The sequence below is a fragment of the Chlorocebus sabaeus genome, chromosome 8 (genome assembly GCF_047675955.1).
Source record: "Chlorocebus sabaeus isolate Y175 chromosome 8, mChlSab1.0.hap1, whole genome shotgun sequence".
Classification (NCBI taxonomy): Eukaryota; Metazoa; Chordata; class Mammalia; order Primates; family Cercopithecidae; genus Chlorocebus; species Chlorocebus sabaeus.
This window is the reverse complement of record NC_132911.1, coordinates 73,221,882-73,245,379: the sequence shown is the minus strand read 5'-3', so window position 1 is coordinate 73,245,379 and position 23,498 is coordinate 73,221,882. Positions and strand designations below refer to the sequence as shown.

At 36.2% G+C, this 23,498-nt stretch overlaps 1 long non-coding RNA gene across 1 annotated transcript in view; it reads left to right on the top strand.

Moving 5' to 3' along the window:
* LOC119624913 (uncharacterized) overlaps nt 1-23,498 on the top strand; it is a 186,021-nt gene that overhangs the window by 21,764 nt on the left and 140,759 nt on the right. The window contains exon 2 of the long non-coding RNA XR_005241059.2: nt 13,927-14,154. This is a non-coding gene — a long non-coding RNA (uncharacterized lncRNA). The remainder of the gene's footprint in view (nt 1-13,926; nt 14,155-23,498) is intronic.

The following is a 23,498-nucleotide window of genomic DNA, read 5'->3' as shown; positions in this document are numbered from 1 at the left end:
TCATTGATTTAATACCTAACCTTGATGGCAAGAATTCCAGTCTCTCCCTGTCTCCCTGGAGTTTTCATGAAGCCTAAAGTCTTATACAGTCCCAAATTGGAAAATGAAGTATTCAACTGCCTTCCACACTCAGTTCAGGCTAGTGTTGTGGTTATTTATTAGTCTATTACTGTACCTGCCTCTTGCTGCTGCCACAAAGTGAAACTCACTGTATTAGTCCATTTTCATGCTGCTGATAAAGACATACCCAAGACTGGGTGATTTATGCAGGAAAAAGGTTTATTGGGCTTACAGTCCCACATGGCTAGGGAGGCCTCACAATCATGGTGGAAGGCAAGGAATAGCAAGTCACATCTTACATAGATAACAGCAGGCAAAGAGAGAGTTTGTGCAGGGAAACCCCCATGTTTAAAACCATAAGATGTCATGAGACCCATTCACTATCATGAGAACAGCACAGGAAACATCCAACCCCATGATTCAATCATCTCCCACCAGGTCCCTCCCACAACATGTAGGAATTATGGGAGCTACAAGATTAGATTTGGTTGGGGACACAGAGCCAAACCATATCTCTGACCCTACACTATCTGACAATATTAGTCCTCTAGAGTTTGAAACTCCATTACAAGATTTTATTCAAACATAGTTCTTCTTTCGCATGACTAAATTCAAACAAAGGTGTTCCATGCTTGGATTACTTAACCCCCAACTCCTGATGTTTAACTCTTTTCAATCCCATACATACCTCCCCATCGTTGTCCCCCACCCTCCCCACCACCAACAGAATACGCAAGGCAGCAGCTTGCGTCAGGAGCCAAGCGTAATCATCTGGTCTCTCATAGACTGAGACTCTACATCTTTATTTCCCATCTCAAAACTTCGCATTCTAAGGCCTGAGGGTTTAAGTCATCAAAAATACATAATTTAACATATGTTCATTTCCTGGCCAGTGAGACTTGCAGCCATTGTTCCCATAAAACCTTGTGCCAAGGCTTCTGGAGGAAAGTGCCTTTTCTTACTGAATAGTGACTTACATTCTAAGGATTTCCCTATATCCCTGCATCCCAGGATTTTCCATTTACGTGTTCATGTCTAAATTTGGAGGAATGCATGGGTTGGTAATTTATAAGGTACTCTTTTCTTTCTAGCCATTTTTTTTGCATTATATATTTTTTTGTTCCAGTTATTTTTTCTGTGGATTCTGTTATTGTGCAGTGCACTCTGATGTCCAAAGTTTGGTTGCTTTTTTTCCCCTGCAGAGAGGGTTCAGGCCACCTCATCCTCTACAGACCCCACGTTGGCCTGAGAGTCATAAAGCAGATGATTACATTGGTCACATCCTTGTCTGCCTCTGATTACACCACACTGAACCTCCTGGCACCACCAATCAGTCTGGCCTCATGGTCACACTGACCACAAACCGAACATCACATTCTCTCCAGTTTGGCTTCTGTGTCTGATCACAGTTTGTACTGACCCTACTCATAGTCTGTAACTATGTTTAGGGGGGTGGGAAAGGACTATGGGAACAACCAGCTTCCTGGCACAATGCCACTAGAAAATTATCCCTTTAGGAAAAAAACTGACAAGCTCTCTATTTGGTATTTTCCTGTTTCTCCTCTTAGAAATATTTCTTGCTAGCTGACTTAGGGCAAGAAACAAAAGGCCATATTTCAAATAGCCTTCCTTCAAATCACTGCTTTTCCTGAAGAGAAGCCATTCAGCAATTCCCAGGCCTCAGTGCTCTCTCTCTTGTGATGTGTAGGTAGCCTTGTACCTGGCTTTGGTTTACAGCAGTGAGCAAACCTCCTCTAACCAAAGTGGTGGAATCAGAAGTAAATTATAGGGATTTTCCTGAAAGCAACTGATATGAACGAAAAGTACTCTGAAATGCTTTTTTAAAAAAATAAAGAATCACTTGAATTAGGCAATTTAACTGTGCAAATGGACTCAAGAATTGACAGAGAAGGGATCAGAAATGACTCAGCTTTACATTCTGCACCCAGGGCCTTATAAGGCCTTGAGAAAGAAGGGCTTGAATAGGTCCAAGTAACAGGATCCTGAGGCCACAGAACTAACAAAAGATAAGACCTTATAAAGGAAAATAAAATCCCTTCGAAGACCTGACCATGGATTGACAGTTTCAGGTGGGGCAAGCATAGTGAAAGAGCTGACATGCACTGATCATTTCCATCATGACAATGTCTCAAAGCTTATTACTGTTTATAATTATTTTGAAAGATTGAGGCATATTGGGCTGAAGAATGTTAAGTGATGTATCCAAGGCTACAGTGCTTGGCAGAACCAGAATTCAGACTTAGGTACAGGGTGACTAACTTGTTGGAGAGCTGGTCTGAGACCTGGCCATACCAAACAAAAAGAACATAACAATATAATATAATATAATTGGGAATTATGCCCATGTGTGTTATTAAAATGGGTATTTATTTGAAATTACATGTCTTATTATTTTCTTTCCTATTACATTAATGCTATGATTTAAACAAATCAACAATTATAGTAGTTAACAGTGGCAATGAGTAGTAATTAGTAGTAGGATTTACCAATAAATAATATGCACGAGAAAAGTATAATAATATTTAAGAGCTTTTTATACTCATGATACAATAGGATATTTCTATTTCAGTTTTCTCTCTTAATATTTCCTCTCTGAACTGCTTGTAGCCCAGGACATTTTTATTATCTTTCCTGTAATGGTAAAATTGAATCCAGTCAAAAATAAAACGCCCTTTGACTTGCAGTTCTGTTCTTATCAAGCCCTGATTACACTGATTCCTGATGTGCTTCCAAAGTGATGACATCAAGTTAAATAGCCTCTCAAAAAAAGTATTTGAGCATGAAATACTTAGCAGCTGACCTAATAGCATCAGCAGGTATTTAGACTTGCCTAAAATTAGTTTCCAGATCTCCAAAAATGTCCTTCTACTTTGTATCTCCATCGTGTTTTGGGATCAGTTTTTGTTGGTCCTTTGCATCCACAAATTCATCACAGAGGCTCTCTTTTCCTAAACCGTTTGTTATTTTTAAACACCAGGAGCCACACCGAATGTCATCCTAATTTAGACTTTTCTTTCTCAGGGAAAATGATTTAAAAGTATATTGGTAATTTGAACTTGTAAAATTGAAGTTGGAGTTTTAGTAAAGAAATTAAGAGAGTTCTATTTATTTTGGCTGCCCTTTGCTAGTGACAGATATTTTTTGTGTGTCTTCTGAAGCAGCCTGTTCTTCCACAAAACAAGCAATGCTTTGCTGCATGACTTTAGCAGCCTACAGGCAATACTGAATAACACAGGTCAAGTCTGTTTTAAGCTCCTTATGCTGTCTTCAGATATCAACACACAGTTTTGGAGATACAGCATATACATTTACGTTTCACTACACTCTTTTTCTGCATTCTTGCTCTCAATGTGTTTCTAAATTAGAGAAGGACATTATTCTTGCTCATATTTTGAAAATATAATTTTACAACATATCCACATTTTAACATCTTTTCTATGTCTAGCCACAAGCCTTCCTGTAGGGCCATGAACAGCAAAGCTATCTCCTTCCGTTTCTATTGAGTCAAAATTGTATTAATTGTTTCTATGCAGTTTAAAGAAACGACTGAAAACTTTCATTATGCAAACTTTAATATCACAGGTAAGCAAATCACAACCCTTTTAAAGTGTTATATTAACACTGCAGATCTTACCTGCAACATTCTGTGTATCTTGCATACAACACTTAGATTAAATTTTGATAAAAATTAAATTAGATTAATTTTCTTTGACAAGAAAACTTTATAAACTACATGGAAACTGCCAAAATTTATGTTTGCAGTATCTGTCAAATATGCAGATAGATGAGCAAAGTTTAGTTTGTATTTGGATGATCTATCTGTTGTTTTAGCTTTTCTGCTACTTTACTAAAATCTTTACAGAAATCAAGATGATTTGAAACTCCACTGTTCAAATCAAAGTGAAATAACTAAAAGAAACATTTTTTTTTGTTGCTTGTTGCTGTGATCTAACATATCACTTGGTGTACTGAAGAAAACCTGATTGTTGGTAAGATATATGACACAATCTGAGCTGTGCTCTAAGGGGCCATCACATCCATTGTTAAAATATTCCCTTCGGTTTGCTCATAAGATTTTTGTTTTATTTATGTGTTTATTTTGCAACAAGGTTTTGCTCTGTCATCCAGGTTGGAGTGCAGTGGTGTGAGTATAGCTCACTGCAGCCTCGAAACCCTGGGCTCAAGTCATCCTCCTGCTGCAACTCCCCCAGTAGCTAAGACTGTAGGTATGTGCCACCACGCTTAGCTAATTTTTAAATTTTTGTAGAGATGGGGGTCTTGCTATGTCGACTAGGCTGGTTTTGAACTTCTGGACACAAACGATCCTCCTGCCTTGACATCCCAAAGCACTGGGATTACAGGCATGAGCCATTGCACCCAACTTTGCTAATATTTTAATTGCAATCTCTGAATCAGTAAACATAACATTACTCAGTTTCATAGAGCAATCAAGGGAATGCTATGACAATCTCTGTTCATTGGGGTGTTATGCCCAAGCCATTTTTGACTTAGTATTGTATCTTTGGGGGAGACAAAAACCGTTAATTTAGAAGTATTTGCCAATCTCATTTTAAGCTTTCAAAATTCAGTCTCCATGTGTGCTTTCACATTCCTTTTTCACTATGCTTATGCCCAGATTCTTTTCTGCGTATGTTTTTGTCCTATTGATACTATAAACTGTTATGCTGCAGCCCCTATCATTTGTACCTTTGTATATAGGTATTATGTGTTTCTCCCAAACTTCCACACCTGTTGCTGAAATCCAGGGAGGGTTTTTTTCGGGAGCATGGGTACTTCAGGTTAAAACTGAGACTGTCTTGAGCAAACCAGAACAGGTACTCACCCTAAGCCTAGATCCAAGTCACATTGTCTTTCACTGTATTGAGAGGTGACAGTGTGCTGGAAGCCCTCCCTTGCTCTCGGTGCCTGCTCGGCCTCGGCGCCCACTCTGGCAGCACTTGAGGAGCCCTTCAGCCCCCTGCTGCACTGTGGGAGCCCCTCTCTGGGCTGACCGAGGCTGGAGCTGGCTCCCTCTGCTTGCGGGGAGGTGTGGAGGGAGAGGGGCAGGCGGGAACCGAGGCTGCTGACAGGAGTTCCAGGTTGGTGGGGGCTCGGTGGGCCCTGCACTAAGAGCGGCCAGCCGGTGCTGCAGGCCCCGGGCAGTAAAGGGCTTAGCACCCTGGCCAGCAGTTGCTTGGAAGGTGGGCCAGGTCCCACAGCAGTGCCGGTCCACCCGCACCACCCTCGAATTCTCTCTGGGCCTCAGCTGCCTCCCCGCGGGGCAGGGCTCTGGACCTGCAGCCCGCCATGCCCGAGACCCCCCTCAGCCATAGGCTCCTGTGAGGCCTGAGCCTCCCCAAACGCCGCCTTCTGCTCGGTGGTGCCTGGTCCCATCCACCGCCCAAGGGCTGAGGAGTGCGGGCGCCTGGCACAGGACTGGCAGACAGCTCCAGTGGGGGTGGGGGGGATCCACTAGGCAAAGCCAGCCGGGATCCTGATTGGGGTGGGGGCTTGGATAACTTTTATGTCTAACTAAAGGATTGTAAATGCACCAGTCAGCACTCTGTCTAGCTCAGGGATTGTAGATGCACCAATCAGCACTCTGTCAAAACGGACCAATCAGCAGGATGTGGGTGAGGTCAGATAAGGGAATAAAAGCAGGCTGCGGGAGCCAGCGGTGGCAACTGGCGGGTCTCCTTCCACACTGTGGAAGTTTTGTTCTTTTGCTCTGTGCAATAAATCTTGCTGCTGCTCACTCTTTGGGTCCACGCTGCTTTTATGAGCTGTAACACTGACCGGGAAGGTCTGCAGCTTCACTCCTGAGACCAGCGAAACCACGAACCCACCAGAAGGAAGAAACTCCAGACTTATCTGAACATCTGAAGGAACAAACTCTGGACACACCATCTTTAAGAACTGTAACACTCACCGCCAGGGTCCACAGCTTCATTCTTGAAGTCAGCAAGACCAAGAACTCACCATTTTTTTTTTTTTTTTTTTTTCTCATAAGATAGGTCCCTTGACTGCTCAACCACAGCTTTTCTTGCTAGTTGATCTTGACACTTTCTAGTGGTTTACCATGCCTAGGCTTTGGTCTGTCTACTTTCTCTCTATATGGACTAGGACAGAATAGTGTCCCCTAACATATGGAGACAATGAGTTGTACAAGAAACTAGTATACCTTTCACATATCAAGTTACTTGCATAAAGACAGAGTTGCATTAGCTTAAGTTACAGTTCTTAAGGATACATGAAGACAGTATAATATTGCTACAGAAAAATAAGGTACTACTGATGAGAATTTATACGTACGCTCATCTTTTGCATTCCTAACAAATCTGAAGAAGGAAATTGAGCTATTTCTGAATTAAGCATTTGCAAGATTTGAACTTCAATTTGAAGAATGTTAGTTAAGGTTTAAATTTAATTATAGGTCCCTGGTTTTAAACTATGAAGTGGTTATTGCAAAGCTCACATTACATCTGGAATATACATAAAAAATGTTTATTTACAGTTGTTACTGCATAAAATTTTAAATGACAATACTGATGATAGTTTCCTTAGGGCAATGATGAAGAAAACTCTCAAGTTAGTTTCTTGACTTGTATGAGTATACAATTTTTTAAACCAATGAACTTCAAGTCTTATCTTGTAGGTGACAATATTGTCTTATGCATAAATGGTCAAAATAATTGCTTATGGAAGTCTTTCCTTGGCTGAACTTAATTTAAACATCTGGTTTCCATTTCCTGCATGCTGTTTGTCTGCAGAAAGATGATTGTTACATAATAAAGCAATCCCGGCATATGGAGAAATGTGCTTTGTGGGTGTGTATATTTACATACACATATGAACACCCCCATACACTCATAGACACTTCTAAAATAGAGCTGCTGGTCTTTTCTTCACATACACAGTGAAGATCCAATTTGGGCTACAACTTTACTTGTGTTTGCTTTGACATTCTTGCTACTCAATAATATATCATAGTTTCCTGTAACTAGATGAAAAACAATTTCCTTCACCTTTTTGGGAGGTGGGTTCCATTTAATACCAAATATTTTTCATCATTCTCTAAACCTACACTTTACATGACATTGAATTTTATATATTATGTAATGCACTTCAGGTTTCATTGATGTATTTTTCAACTTAAATTTCTTAAAATCTTAACCTTACTGCTCAGTATTCCCTACTTTTCATACACTGAGATCTGTTTAGATTTCTTACACTCATGCAGATCAAAATACCCAACATTGTGTTTTTTATTTGAAAAGCACAAGTCTTGGTTACTTTAATTAGCTGCAAGTATGATTTGTATTCTGCTGTTCTCTGTAAAACTTGTTTCTTCTATGGAAAGATTAGACTATTATTTGCCAGAGGAAGTCCAAATTCCTTAAGTTAGCATTTAAGACCCTTTCAGATAATTCATATTTTGCTCTTTCAATCCTAATTGCTTTTTCCCACATGTATTTTATGTTCTTAGAATCTCCATTCCTGACTGGGCCCAGTGGCTTACGCCTGTAATCCCAGCACTTTGGGAGGCCAAGGCAGGCGGATCATTTGAGGCCAGGAGTTGCAGACCAGCCTGGGTAACGTGGCAAAATCCTGTCTCTACAAAAAAATACAAAAATTAGCCAGGTGTGGTGGTGCGTGCCTGTAGTCCCAGCTACAGGCTGGTTGAAGCTGCAGTGAGTTAGATCATGCTACCGCACTGCAGCCTGGGTGATAGAATGAGACCATGTCTAACCTCCCCCACCCCTCCGCTGCCACCCCCAACACGCACACACAATCTCCAATTCCCTCAAGATACCTGCACTTTCTAGTGTTCCAGCCTTTATTGATTTCTTCTTCCTGGAAGTTATCTTGTTATCTCCATCCCCTGAATCAGTCACTCTCTTTCAAGCACACCTAAAATATCAGTCCTTTAATGTCACCTTCCTGTCCCCTTGGCAAGGAAATCTGAGCACCTATTACACTTTCTACCTCTCTGTGCCTTTCTCCATTATGTCCTGAAGAGTGATTTGTGTATCTGGCCATACCTTTCTTACTGGAGTGGGAACCTCTTGAAGATAGACTATGACTCATTCATTTTATCATAGCCCACAGTGCTCAGAAATGTGCTCAAGAAGAGTTTCTTGAACCAATTCTTTCCAACCCACTTTCTTACTTATTCTGGTTCTTATAAAGAATAAATTAGTTTAAACAGCATAGAAATGACTCTGTTCTAATCCCTAGAGCTACTCTTCAGCTTTAATACAAGTGGCTAAATGACAATCTGTAACTCATTTTTCTATCATTTCTCAGAGTCCCGGGATTTGACTATTTCACAGTGATTTCCACTTTAAGCTGCTCTCTCTCCAGCAACTTGGTCTGGTTTTCAATTCCATTCACACTTGAATTCATCTAGTCCTATATGTACTGATTATCTTTGCTTTTAGTCTCTTTTTTCTAATCTAATATCCTTTTGGTGGAGGCTACCTGCATCCCACTTCACATTTAGAAGTGGTTTATCCCCGGGGGTACTGGGGTATCAGCCTCCAAAGGTATTAGCTCATTATCCTCTGGAGCCTGGGGCTAGTGGATCAGCGAGTTACTTTGTTAGATTCCTCATTAGGTCCCTTGTGGTGACTTCCAGTGCACATTATGACCAGTTTTTACAGTCCTACATGTTAAATTAATCATTTTCTGTCTTAGATACCAACACTTTTTTTTTCCTTTTGCTCTTTCTTCTAGATATTACTACATACCACTTTCACCCTAGTCAAGTTTGACTATCTTTATCTTCTCAAATACAGCCTTGGTTTTAAAGTAAACTTTTCTCATGTGTCATTTTTGTGTTTACCTTTAGCAATCAAATACTGTAGCAGCATATAGACAATATCTTGTAGTAGTTAAAGCTGTGGACTCTCAAATCAGATGGACCTGGGTTTGAGTCTTGGCTCATTGCAAGCTCCGCCTCCCGGGTTCATGCCAGTCTCCTGCCTCAGACTCCGAGTAGCTGGGACTACAGGTGCTTTCCACCACGCCTGGCTAAATTTTTTTTGTATTTTCAGTAGCGACGGGGTTTCACCGTGTTAGCCAGGATGGTCTCAATCTCCTGACCTCGTGATCCGCATGCCTTGGCCTCCCAAAGTGCTGGGATTACAGGCGTGAGCCACCGTGCCTGGCCAAGAATTCTAATACTATTTTCTTATCATCAACTGAGGATAATAATAAGATCTACTTCTTAGAGTTCTTATGAAAATAAATGCAACAATGCATATATACTGCTTAGATGTTTCTTGGAACAGATTAAGGGCCCAATAAATGATAATCATTATTAGTGATGGTTGTTCTAGAGCAGGGGTCCCCAAATCCCAGGCCACAGACTGGTACTGATTAGGTAGCCTATTAGGAACCAGGACACACAGCAGGAGGTGAGTGACAGCGAAGCATTACCGCCTGAGCTCAGCCACTGGTCAGATCAGCAGTGGTATTAGGTTCTCACAAGAGGGCAAACCCTGTTGTGAACTGTGCATGTGAGAGATCTTGGTTGCACACTCTTTATGCAAATCTAATTCCTGGTCATTGGAGGTGGAACAGTTTCATTCTGAAACCACCCCCAACCCAGCATCCATGAAAAAATCGTCTTCCACAAAAACAGTCCCTGGTGCCTAAAAGGTCGGGACTGCTGTTTTAGAGGACTTCTGAACTCATTAAATGAGATGGTCTAAGGCTCCCTAAGACAAACTAACATGCAAATACCCTCTTCAGGTTGATAAAAATGCCCACAAGGACAGAGTGAAACAGAGAATATGGCACAGAGGGAATAGCTTACATTCTCTCCTTTGGCTTCTTGACCACTTTTTCGTGTTCTTTATAGTTCCTAGAATTATAAGAGCTCAAGAATCGATCAACCCATCCAAGTCTGAAAAAGATGAAAACTAGAAACCAGAAATAAATTACTGTTCCTCTCCAGACATTTACTTTGTATTTTTATAATCATTACTGAAAGTAGAGTGGGCTAAGTATTTAAAACCAGAGTTGCCCCTTGAGACTACATTTCAAATGAAAGCCAGGATGCACATATCGCTGCTTTTGTTATATATGTTTTGTAAAAGTAGTACACTATTCACTTTAGCATCAAAATATTTTTGCCTAAAATTGGTAAAATTTGAATTACTGCAGAGATCATTATTAAGATTTTTTAGCTCTTTAAAATGCACTGGATGAGATTTATTGCATTTGTTTTGAAAGGCAAGTTGCTTTTCTTTACTGTGTCCTTTGGCTGCTTCTTCAGGGGTGGCTTTCAAATAGCAGCTTGTGGTATAAAGATTTTGTTTTTCACTCCAAAAACCATTGATCACTGTCTCTCATGTTTTCAGTATCAGCTTATGATCTCCTAATTGGAACTAACATGACACTTGCTAAAATGAAGTACATGACGTAACAACTGCTTTGATTTAGAAATACAAGGACTTGTTTTGGATTCCAAGTCTAACTGCAGTTCTTAGGACAGCATACACTTTTCATCACGGATTCTGGGATGCATTTGATTTCAAATATTGACGGTAAATAATCTTGTCTGATGTAGCCAAAATTACCTTTACACTGGTTTTCTTGACTTGTTTGCCTCTGCCTCATATTAAGTGTGGGCATTATTCACAAAGTTGGTATGATTCATTACTTAGGTTATAGCAAAGGCATCCACATTCCACTCTACGGCTGTCACCATGAAGCCCGCAGAGGAAAAAAAATGAAAGACTTCCAGTAATTGGGTGGAGAAAGGTGTGGGTCTCAGACCTTTTTTAACTATTCTAAAAGAAGTCATTTTAGTGGAATGAACTCATGTTGGGCAGTGGGAGGGTTGGTGCCTTATTTTTAATTTTAAGGGGATTTACACCACATTCTTCCTTCTTAACAAAACAGTGGCAGCAATAAGGACATTACTTGCCAACATTAACTCATGTAAAACAGACTTGAAGAACTCCCTCCATTGTCTACTCTAAAACACCCACTCATTATACACCCTCCAGTTGTGATGAAGAATTCTATTTTGCTGTAAATGTCAGCCAAATCCTGGTTTGTTTTTCCCCGTTATGATTTCACAGGTTACTCCAAATAATCTTTCACAGAAATTTTAAAGAGATGGAAGTTTTCCTAATGAGAATATGATCTCTGTGACTTGCTGTTTATTGTAATGTTCTTACATGCAGGCTTCTATTGACTCACCCTTCAATAGTTAACCTCTGAAGTCAGCATTGGATGTCTGGCTTATATGTAAACTAATACCAATTTGTGGCCTGCAAAATATGATTTCAAAAACCAGTTAAAAATACTATTTTTTAAGCTGGAAAAGAGCACTGCAAACCATAATAGGATGTGCAGTATTTTTCCTGTATTTGAAATATCAATGTAGCATTTTGTAGCTAATTAATCCTTCAAATAACAAGGAATGATAGTAGATAATTGCTATTGTGTTTTGATCATATTTATTTAGGGGGATTTGAAGCTTTAAGAGCAAACATTTCCTTATGTAAACACTGTAAAATCATATCATTTATTCACCCATTCAACAGATATTTTTGTTTTTGCCTGGTCTGTGCTCAATCATGTTGTCAACTTTTTTGTACATAACTATGCAATAAAAATGACAGGCAAACCAACATAGGAATCTTCTTAGCAACTTCTGCTTAGACATTAATTAACTTTCATGAACAGCAATAGTTCCATCCTTTACAAAATGAGACCTGGGAGGTGGGACTTAAAGAGGAGAATACAGAAGGATGTTCGCTCTAAATATAATGCTTTGGGAAAGCCGCCAAATTTGAATGTTTCAAAATGGTGTCAATTTTATGTTTGCTAATATTAGAATCATATGAGGTCAGGAGTAACTGTTCACACCTGTTTTGGGTGCCCAAGTCACGAGGATCACTTAATTGAGCCCAGGAGTTTGAGACCAGCCTGGGTAAGATAATGTGACCCTGTCTCAAAACAAAAACAAAAACAAATATAAAGCCAGAATAACAGAATGATATAATAAGAGTAAATATAAGTCATGGAATCTGTCTTCCCATGCACCCCAACAGGTTTTTTGAACACAATGCTCACTTCTTTCTCTTTTCCTGGTCCTTGGTGTTGGTCTACCTGGAATATGGTTTCATCTATTCTGCCCAACTAATCCATACTATTTTTCATTGCACCTGTAAATGTTATAGCTTCTATTTAAAGCCTAACCCGATTGCTTTACTTCTTATTAATATTGCCTGCCTCTCAGATCCTTAGAACATTGGTCAGTACCAGTGATATTAGCATTGAACTTATTCTTCTACTTGTCTTTCCTGGGCTAGAGGTAAATTCCCTGAATTCACGAAGTGAGACTGTTAAATGTAACTTTCACGTCCTTATTTTCTCCATCTCCCACTGAACACATGGTTAATGTATACTGCAAATGATTTAGAGGCCACTTAATGATCATCTTCTTTTAACTCTACAATTTTCCCAGTAAGAGGCTGTTGAACTCCCCTGGAGATATAGAATTTATGAATCATGGAGGCAGTCCATCTCATTATTGTAAAGCACTAATTTTTACAAAGTTTTCCCTGTTCAGAGCCAAACTCTCTTGATTGTTGCAGTGAATAAAGCATCATTGTCAACAGTTTTAAAAGTCATTTGTAGGGCAGGAAAACTGAAAGCAGATCATATGTATTTATCTGTTTTGAATCCAAATATTCATTCATTCAACTGGAGACACAATAGACCAAGATGAGCTCTTTAGCGTTAGATCGGTATGAAATTTGATGCACTTTTTGGTTTTTGTAGCACACAAGTGCTGTTTTGTGTTTGTTTTTCACTGTTATTTCCTTGGAGAGTTCTTTTGAGCAAATGGAAGTGAAGAGCACAAGAAACTTGCAGAAAAAAGAGTTTCCAAAGTAAAAGAACATAACCTACAAAACCTTTTCAGACACCACAAAGAAAAAAAGCATTAAACACAGGGATATAAATCCTGAGAACAATATTTGGACGAAGATGATGAAGTTTTGTGGACTCTTGGGAAAAAGAAAGATGAAGGCCATGAATCAATAAATCTCTCTTTCTCTCTTTTGAATCACTTCCAACATTGACACTGAATAATTATTAGAGCCTTTTATGGCTATGGCTATTTTTTCACTCAACCTAAATTTGTTCTTCTAATGTAGTTTGTATGTTTGCCAGCATAAAAAGGCCAGTGGTGAATATAATAAACCTTATGCTTCTTGGCAAAGCTCAAAGAGATGCTAAAAGCAAATAATGCAGTGGCAGATATTTTATTTGTTCTCTTTAAATACAGAAACAGTGAAATACAGTGAAACACTGAAATATTTTGAAACACTGAAATAGTGAAGACGAATTTTCTAGATTTTTGATAGTTGCTGGTTTAATGCAAATTTCTAGTTGCACTTCCCAAATATAAATCCTTAAAGCATGTTCTCACTTTGTTGGGACCAAAAAATCTCTGCGAATAACCATTTAGGTATTTAGCACACATGTACTAGGTACAGATACTTTGCAAAGCTACGGTTCTTATTTTCTATTGGGAGAAATTTCCTTTTACAAAATACTAGGGGAAAAGACAAGAAATTAAACAACTAGAAGGGCATAAGATAAATGGAAGTTTGTAGAGAATGTTGTGGGATATCTCAGAACAAATGGCTAACACTCAGGTGGAAGTGGCACATACAGTTAGCTATGACAGCAGGGGCATGGAGACTACTGAATTCTGATTTTAAAACACTAGTGTATAACTAATAATCTTATAGGGTTTTTAACAAGCAATACAGCATCATATTTCCTTAAGAAAAATAATGATTTTATATCTTTTAGGTGAAAATTATAACAAGGAGCAAACAGCAAAGAACTGAAATACTGCAGACTCCAATGAGAAAAAACTGAGGTATAGTTGGTAACTGGTTTCGTTGTGCTGGTGCTTGAAACTCTGTCCCAGTGCTTCCTTCAACTAAGGCTGCAAATTGAAAATGTGAACAACGTTGCCTGCTAGACCAGCCTGGGCTTGTGGCAGCATCATTCTGTCACTTAATTCTTCTCACAGAGGTAATGCCTATTAAGTGATTTAACAAGGGCGTGCATGATGTAGTCACGAGATGAATATCGGTAATAGTGATTCCTTGCTGGTACTTTCTATTAGGTCTAGGTTTCTTGTCACTCATTGATTGACTGCACAAAATCTCGCACGCTAAATAATTTGCCCAGGCTTCCAAATCATTGTACCTGTATTGATGATCCTCAGTGCATAAGATTACCCCGTGAATGACAATGAAATTTGTGGTGCTGATACTCAGGGTCTCCACCAGCGATGTATATCACTATTAATTTCACTTTGTATTTCAGAAAGCTGAACCTTTTACAGTGGAGCTTATTGCACCAAAAATAGTGGGAAATAGAGTAAAATCAAAGAGAAAACCTTAACAACTACATAGTTTGATTTATTTCTAGTAGGAATATTTTTCTATTCATGTTCTAGATTATTTTCTAAAGTAAAGTATATTGATTGTCAATATTTTTAACAAAAAAAAACTACATCAATTTATATTCAACTGAGTTCTGGCCACACAAAGGAAAAATAAGCAAATAAAAATAACTTTCGACTCCCCCAAACTCAAAGATATCCAGTTATCTAAGCTTCCAAGTTTTCTTGTAAAAATCGTCTCTACCCTGAAGATAAACTTAAATATGTACATCCTATATTCCTAGATTTCTTTCTTATGCCCTCAAGACTAACCAGAAGAAAAAATGCTTTCTCTTTCAGAAAATGCAGCAACTGTACTTCGGTTTTACATATATTATTCTGAAGGTGATATGTAAATAAGACTTTTCTAGATAAAGAAGCAATCAAAATATTTGGTTCAGTTTGGCTAACGAAATTCTTGTGTTTTTACTTCTCATGACTCACTACCAAAATCCCATTTAAAAGTCAAGATAGAAATTAGTTATTAAGAAATTTATTCATAATAGTGGCAGAGTGGGAAAATTATATCATCAATGGGTCAGAAACATTGAGATATTCCTGGGAGATAGAAGGCAATGAACAAACTTTGAGAGGAGAGAGACAGAGAGAGAGAGGAGGGACCCATTACAGAGGTGAGATCAGTGCTTTCAGTCAGAGCTCCAGAAAAATGCTGACCTTGGAGACAACAATTTCACAGAGGTCTCTAGCAGAAAAATTAAGTATGGGGTAATTGTCAGAAGGTCCAAGAAAAGAGAGACTACTCTGGAAAGCAGAGAAGTGAAACAGCCAGAAATGCTTCTGGCCAAAATATGAACAAGAATAAAGTTGAAATTGGAGCAATGACCCAAGAAGAAATAGAGATAATAGTAAGAGAAAAAAACAAAAATAGAAAATAAAGAATGAAAACAACTGATTTACACTTCAAGGAAAAACTGAAGGATTTTACATTCACAAAATATGACCTGACTGCTATTAAAAAGAATAATCAGTGACTATAGAATATGTATTAGAAATTAAAATATGATGATCAGAATTAAAAATGTAATAAGAAGGCTGAAAAATAATAGGCTATGGTTGAAGACTGAGTTAGAAATTGATGGAAAAGGATGTATCCCAGAAGGTAGAGCAAAACATCAGAGGCAAAGTATCAGAAAAAAGCAAGATTACTACATACTGGTAACGGGAAAGCCATATCTATTATCCACCTAGTAGGGACTTCAGAACAAGGTTAGAAAGAGATTAGAGGAAAGAAATAATTAAGGCAAGATATAAAACATTGCATTGATATTATGAAAACTCACACCTTCACATAGAATGCTAGGCAGACCTCCAGAAATTTCTGAGCTATGAGAATTAAGGGAATAACCAAACAGCCAGCCCCTTGCTAGTCTCATCAGACTTCTTATAGGAAACTCACAATACAGAGAGAGAAAGAAAATATGTCCCGAAGTTCTAAAGGAAAGCAATACATATGCGTAAAATATAAAATGCTATTTCAAATGTACTGGCATTTAAAAAAATACATATTCACTGTCTCTGAACAAAAGACAGAAGGATATGTAATATAAAAAAAAGGGGAGAGTAAAAAAAAATTAGAGATAGAAAAATACTTCCTGCCATTGTAACTCTGAATTTTAATACAGTGTAAAAAAAAAAAAAAAAAAAAAAAAAAAAAAAGATTCTCCAAAAGGTAGAAACATTATGAAAATACAAACAAATGAAACCAACTTGGTGCTAAATGTCAACATGATTTCAATGAAGTATGTTAGGGAAGGTAGGAAATAGGATGCTGAATGTCTTGTTTCGATAGAGAAGAATGTAGATATAGTTTAATCCTTGATATGAAAAAATAAATGTATTTGTAAAAAAGTTTGGGTAGAATCTTAAAAGAAGTATATATAGTTTCCAACCCATAAGATTATAAAAGTAATCAAATAAATTGACCAATCAACTACCAATAGAAAAATGAAAAATGTATATACTAACTAGAAAACATGCAGTCCGATGACAGACAAGTCAAACGTATCAGAAAGCACAATAAATTGAATGGGTTAAATACATTAAAAGGCATAATTTTTAAGATGTAATTTAAAAAGTCAGAAACTTTTTTTTTTTAACTGGAGAGACATCACAAACCACCCCTAAAAGACTGAACAAAAATAAATTATATAAATATTAGGAGTGGTTATGGCAATAACTGATCAAATACAATTCTAAGTGAAAAAGCATTTAATTGGATTGAGCATCTAACTCAGTGTTTGAAGATGAAATTTAGCAAAAGCATAAAACAACCATGTGTCTTTATGCTCTGAATAATATGGCATCAAAGTATATAAAGCAAAAACTCTTAAATGTAAGAAGAAATTCATAATACCACCAATAAAGTGGTTTATAATATAACTCTAATGACTCCTGCATTCCTGATAAATCCAGATGGAATCACTTCTTTTGACTAAAGAACATGCTTCAATATTTCCTTTAGAGTAAGTTTATGGTAATGAATTTTCTGTTTTGATTTGTCTAAAAATATTTTTGTTTTAACTTCATTTATGAAATACAGTTTCATTGGCCGTAAAATTCTCAGAAGTTATTTTCTTTTAGGATTTTGATTATACTGTTACCTTTTGATTTCTATTTTTTTCTATTATCAGCTGTCTTTGCTCCTCCTTTGAAGGGACTACACTATTTCCTCCTTTGAAGAGATTACACTGTATTTCTCTGGCAGCTTTTAGGATTTTTCTTTGTCTTTTGTTTTCAGTTTTGTTTATTTCATTATGTTTTGGAGTGCTTCCCCAACCCCCCCCCCCCCCCCCACCCAACTATGTTAGAAAAATCCTTATTGGAATATGTAGTGCTTTTTGAATCTGGAATTTGATTTCCTCATCACTAAATATTTCTTCTATTCCATTCTTGTCCTCCTTCTAGGACTACAACTGCACATATTTTTAGGCCTTTTATAATACCCTCTTTGTTTCTTATGCACTTTTGTCTACTATCCTTTTAAAATTTTCCATTACAAGCTAGTCTGGATTATTTATTTAATCATTTTTTTTCAGTTTATTCATACTCTTTTTAGCTATGTCTAAACAACTGCTAATCAATTTCAGTGAATTCTAAATTCAGTTATTATATTTTTCAAGTTAAGATATTCATGTGATTGTTTTCAACTGCTTGTATTTTGTGCTGAAATTCTTCTTTCTATATAGAGTGCGTAAGTCAAGAGATATTTCCATTTTCTTACTCTCAATACTCATACATAGTTTTAATTTTAATAGTATTTATGCATTATGTATATAAACATTCAATTTATTTAACATTTACATTATCATTATTATTTGCATATTAGATATTACTTGAATATCTAAATAAATATGTATTCTATTTTTTTTTATGTAGAAATAAACACAAGACAACCCTATTCTCTGACCTCAGTGATTTTCTGGTACTGCCTGCAGTCTTAGTAATTGTAATATACATCTATCCCAAACAGTGAGAAAAATGAATAAAATTAAATATAAATATATATAGATTTAGTTCATAAAAACCAGTAAATGCAACTCTGAAAAGTGTGTCTATCTTTAAAATAAAGTTAGTAGCAATCGTTCTGTATCTATCTAAATTTTTATCTGAATTTCAAAGACTGGAGTCTAGTGCCCTAAATTTGCTGATGATAACGGTTAGTGTAAATTACATATTTTTATATTAATAAAATATCCTTTTGATAAAAATCTTGAGTTTCTTAAGTTGGTTGGAGGGCATTTTTTCATTTTGTTGGCTAATTCTTATAACACATTGAGATGATTTTTGTCTAATATATAACAACAGCAACTCGTTGTTGAGCTCTTACCCTGTACTGAGTATTTAATACATATTTTGTGTGCTATAATACATCCTAATTTTACCGTCAAAAGAAAGATATAAAATAGCATTCCCATTTTACAAATGTCAATAAGAAAATCACAGTGGCTAAAGTAATTGCTAAAGTATACAGCAATTAAATTTGGCAGATCAATATTTAAACTTAGCTCTTATTGAAATTTCTATTGAAATGATTTAGTATAATAATGGTCTTCTAATATCACATTGACACTGTATTTGTTAAGAAAAACTGGTTATTTTACATGATTTACTCTTTTATATAAATTTTAAAACACATTACCAAACTTTTTTTCAATTCAAATTTACACATGAGAAGGGCTTATGATTTTCTCTTAAGGGACATTTTAAAACGTTTTTATACTATGAATTTTTAAAAATAGCATATATTTCTAATGTGAGATTTAAAAAGAAATACCGATTAAATATCTTTGATCTTTACAATACATGTTATTTTAAATTTTTAAAAATTGTATTTCCAATAATTCAGATTTTCCCTTTGCTTTTTATTCTATTTAAACAAATTATATTTTTGACGCTTTTCACATGATTTGTATCTTTAAAATTATTAGCATCCTTTTAACTTTAAGCATTTTTACTTAGAAGTATTAAACATTTTAAATTTACTTATTTTTAATTTTGCTTTTTTCTTAATTTTACTCCACTGTCTAATTTTTTCAAAAGCATTAAGAATGATGTCTATTTATTGATTTCATTCTTCTCAAATTATTTTATTGTGAGATATTACCAATTTTTAAAAACTTGTAAGTTATGTAGTACTCTATATTTTTCTTTTAACTATTTTTGTTATTTTACTTTATATCTTTTCTAAGATTCATACACTAGAATTTTAAAAAGCAAATCTAACTTTCCCTTTTATGGAGGCATTTTAACAATTTAATGTCATAACATCAGATGACACTTAATGTCGTAGCAGATGTACTTGCTTTTTTATTTCTGATATTTTACCGTGTTCTTCGCTAATTTATTTTGTTTTCTCTCTTGCTATGATGACTGTGTTTAGTTTGCTTTAACCGTTGGTGATGATTTGAATATAAGACATCTTATTTTTAACTTTTAGATTTTTACCACTACATTTTCAAAAACACACTTGTACTTATATTTGTCTAATTACCAAAGTGAAAATACCTGTGTTTTAAATCTGCTCTACGTATGAGAAGTCATTGAACTTAGCTCGCTTTACTTTCTTTATCCCCTCATATTTCCATTTTCCTAAATATGCTCATTTAACACTGATGAGGAGGAAGAAAGTGATAAGAATAACATTTTCCTAAATTAAGTTCTTGTGGGCAGTTTATTTTCAAATTTATATTGAAACTTTTAAATACTCCAAAAACTATGTTTTTTGTTCTCAATTGTAATAATCAGTCATTTCATATTATCCTTCCCCTATTTCTGAGTTTTAATTATAATTAATCTTTCAGTTAGCTAGAGTATATCTTTGAGTGTCTTTTTAATAAGAAAGGGTAAATGTGTTTTATATTTCTAAGCACTTGTGTTGCTAAGATTTTTCCACATGAGTAATAACTCCTCTGAATTCAGGATTCTTGGGTTGTAAAATGTTTCTCTTCAAATCTCTTACAACATTTTGTATTCATTTGGCACCTAGTTCCAGGACAAGTCTATTTTTTACTCTCTCATAATTGTTCTTTGCTAGGACAGTATAGACTTTATAGTTTTTAGCTCAAAAAAATTTTAACATCTCTCTGATTATTTTGTTTTCATTAAAAATAGCAGTTTCTTTATATTTAATCTTTGATCTTCTGTGATCTTTATTATTAAACACGTTATTGTTCTTTTACCTGCATTTAGCAAGAACTTCTCAATTATATCAATGAACAAGTTTTTTTCAGAATCAGTTTAGCCTGTGTATAACACATTTTAATTCTACTCCTTTCATTTATAAACCTTGGCATTTTTTTAAAAAAAAAATTGCCCAAATTCCTCTTATTTTTCCGCTTGTTTCTACTCATATTCAGTTTGCTACATTTTCTTTTAAACCTACAGCCTTTTTATCTATACCTACTTATTTTGGGACCTACCTTCTTTTTTGTTCATTTTTATGCCATGATCTTTTTTCGTATGAATAATGTGTTTCTCTGTTCTCGTATTTTTAAATTTATTTTTCTGTTTACTAGATTACATCAATAATACAAATGAGCACCCCCCCTTCTCTATCATTCAGTGAATTTCTGTTCTTTTATGTTGCAGAACTTTGGCTTATGTTGTAGAAATTCATACACACACTTATTTATCCATTTATCTGCAGAAAGAATTTTTTATTTGTATCTAACCTTGAAATAAAGAAGCTACATAAATCAGTCAGGGTCCAGTTAGGAGACAGAGACCACGCTGGTAACTTCAACAGGGAAAATTTAATATAATAAATGAGTAACTAGGAAAAGGTAAGAGCTCACCAATGATCCTTGCTTGCTAACTCACTTCATTGGTGTGAGGCAATGTCTGGGCAGGTGTGTGTGCTTAGTTAGCCCCATGACAAAGGGTTTTGGCTTCTGCATTATCTCACATCACCCTGGTCAGTGGCAGAAAGAACTAACATGGGCCTCAGTCCATACTGATGTGGGTCCAGGTTGTGCTTGGTCTGCTCCACTTTGTGTTCATCTTCCCTTCTGTTCTACCTGCCCTGTGGACATCAAGCTCCAGCAATAGTTGTGCAGAAAACTTTCTCACAGATTGTTTGATCATTTCCCACAATCATGTAAATCCTTGCAATTTGTCTGTTATGTATCCACCTACCTATCAACTATCTATCTGTCTCTCTCTACCTATCGTTATCTCCTAGTCCTGATTCTCCAGTTGAACTCTGACTGATACTAGCACACAAAAAAGTAAACATAACTAGCCAGATATAATGTTTGAAGACACATAGATATGAATGGCCACTAGCTTCCTTCATTATACTTGGGAGCGCTGCAAGAATTCACCTTTCCTTTGCCAGAGAATCTAGGGGTGCAATATTAGATACTCGGTAAAACTATGTGGTTCGTTATAAACTATTCCTCAGCAGACAATGCTTTCTTGTTTTTAACACATCTCACTGGGAGCCTTGTCTTCCAGAATACCATGATCTACTACCTGTTTCAGTATACCTCAAGTCTTAGTTCTCCATTTTAGTTTTAAAATGGATGAAAGACAGAAAGGTGCTAATCTGGAAAAGTGGATGGAGACAGTACGTTTGTTGCCATCTTGAAAAGTTTCTTGAAGTGTATGTGCAGGGAGGCAAAGAGAAGCTTGAATTGAATGGTTTTTATATTTGGTGTACTTCCTGATTTTCAGAGCACTATAAGCAGATACTCAGATGCTTCAATATTTCTTACTGATTTTTATGTAACTGGGTGATTTTTATTATTTCAGATCACAAAGTTATTTCTTTATTGTAATTGATGGTAAAATAAATTGACTGCTTTTAGAATCTGGCCAAGCATAGCTTTGCTTCCATACCTAAATTGCTACAAATTTGTGTCCTCTTGAATGTTAAGTAATTTAACCAGAAGTTGAAGAAATACCACCATTTTAAAGAAAATGTGGTCATATACACCATGGAATACTATGCAACCATAACAAGAATGAAATCATGCCCTTTGCAGCAACATGGATGTAGCTGGAGGCATTATCCTGAGCAAGTTTGCAGGAGCAGAAAACCAGATACCACATCTCACATATAAGTGGGAGCTAAGTATTGGGTATACATGGATATAAAGATGGGGAAAATAGACACTGGGGACTAATAGAGAGAGGAATGACGGAGAAGGGCAACAACTGAAAAACTACCTGTTAGGTATTATGCTCACTACTTGGGTGATGGGATCTTTTGTGCCCCAAGCCTCAGTATCACACGATATACCCATGGAACAAACTTGCACACGTATCCCCTGAATCTAAAATAAAAATTGAAATTATTATTTAAAAAAGGACAGTAATAAACATAGTATTAAAATATTGATACATTATTCATTTATTTATTTATTTATTTTTGAGATGGAGTCTTGCCCTGTTGCCCAGATTACAGTGCAGTGGCACGATCTTGGCTCACTGCAACCTCCACCTCCCAGGTTCAAGCGATTCTCCTGCCTCAGCCTCCCAAGCAGCTGCCATTACAGGCGCACACCACCACGCCCAGCTAACTTTTTGTATCTTTAGTAGAGACAGGGTCTAACCATGTTGGCCAGGCTGGTCTCAAACTCCTGACTTTGTGATCCACCCACCTTGGCCTCCCAAAGTGCTGGGATTTCAGGCATGAGCCACTGCGCCTGGCTGCATCCCTTATTTTTATAGCTCTTATCACTATCTGATAACTATTGTGTATCTACACCATTCCATGGTGGCCCATGACTACTGTATGTGACCATGAGTACAATAGTCATTACTGTGTTTATGACCAGGGTCTAAAAGGGTTTCAAATACATAGTCAAGAGATCAATAAGTACTGGTTAAACAAATAAATGAATTAATCGCTGAAATAAAAAAAAAAGTTGCTGGAGAACTGAATTTTGTAGTTTTTTACTGATTTGATTTAAAGTAGAGAAGAGATTATAAATTTTAGAAAAATGATTATCTCAGGTAGACTCCTCAAGGATGGTATATGTAACATATATTTGAAAATTCAAGCATTTATAAATGCCTGAAATTTTTAATTTCAGATTTTCAGAAGAGACAGCATCATTTAGGCTTCAATTATTATAATTATTTTTCCTTATAAATATATAATTAAAATTTATTATAGAAAGATGTATAATATTGTATAAAATATAAATATGAAAATAAAAAGAGTTAAGAGACTCTTGACACCCACAAAAGTCTTATGTTAACATATTTTGGTATACTTCTCCAGAATATTTCCATTAAAAATATGTACATATGCTGGAGAGAAATCAAAAATGCTAGTTTAATGACTGGAAACAGAATTGCTCCTAGGGAAAGAACACACTTGCTGTCTTAATGTTGGAAGATGGCCCTCATGAAAGATAGAGAGGATGGATTAGGATTGAGATAAAGAAGACTAAAATTCTCT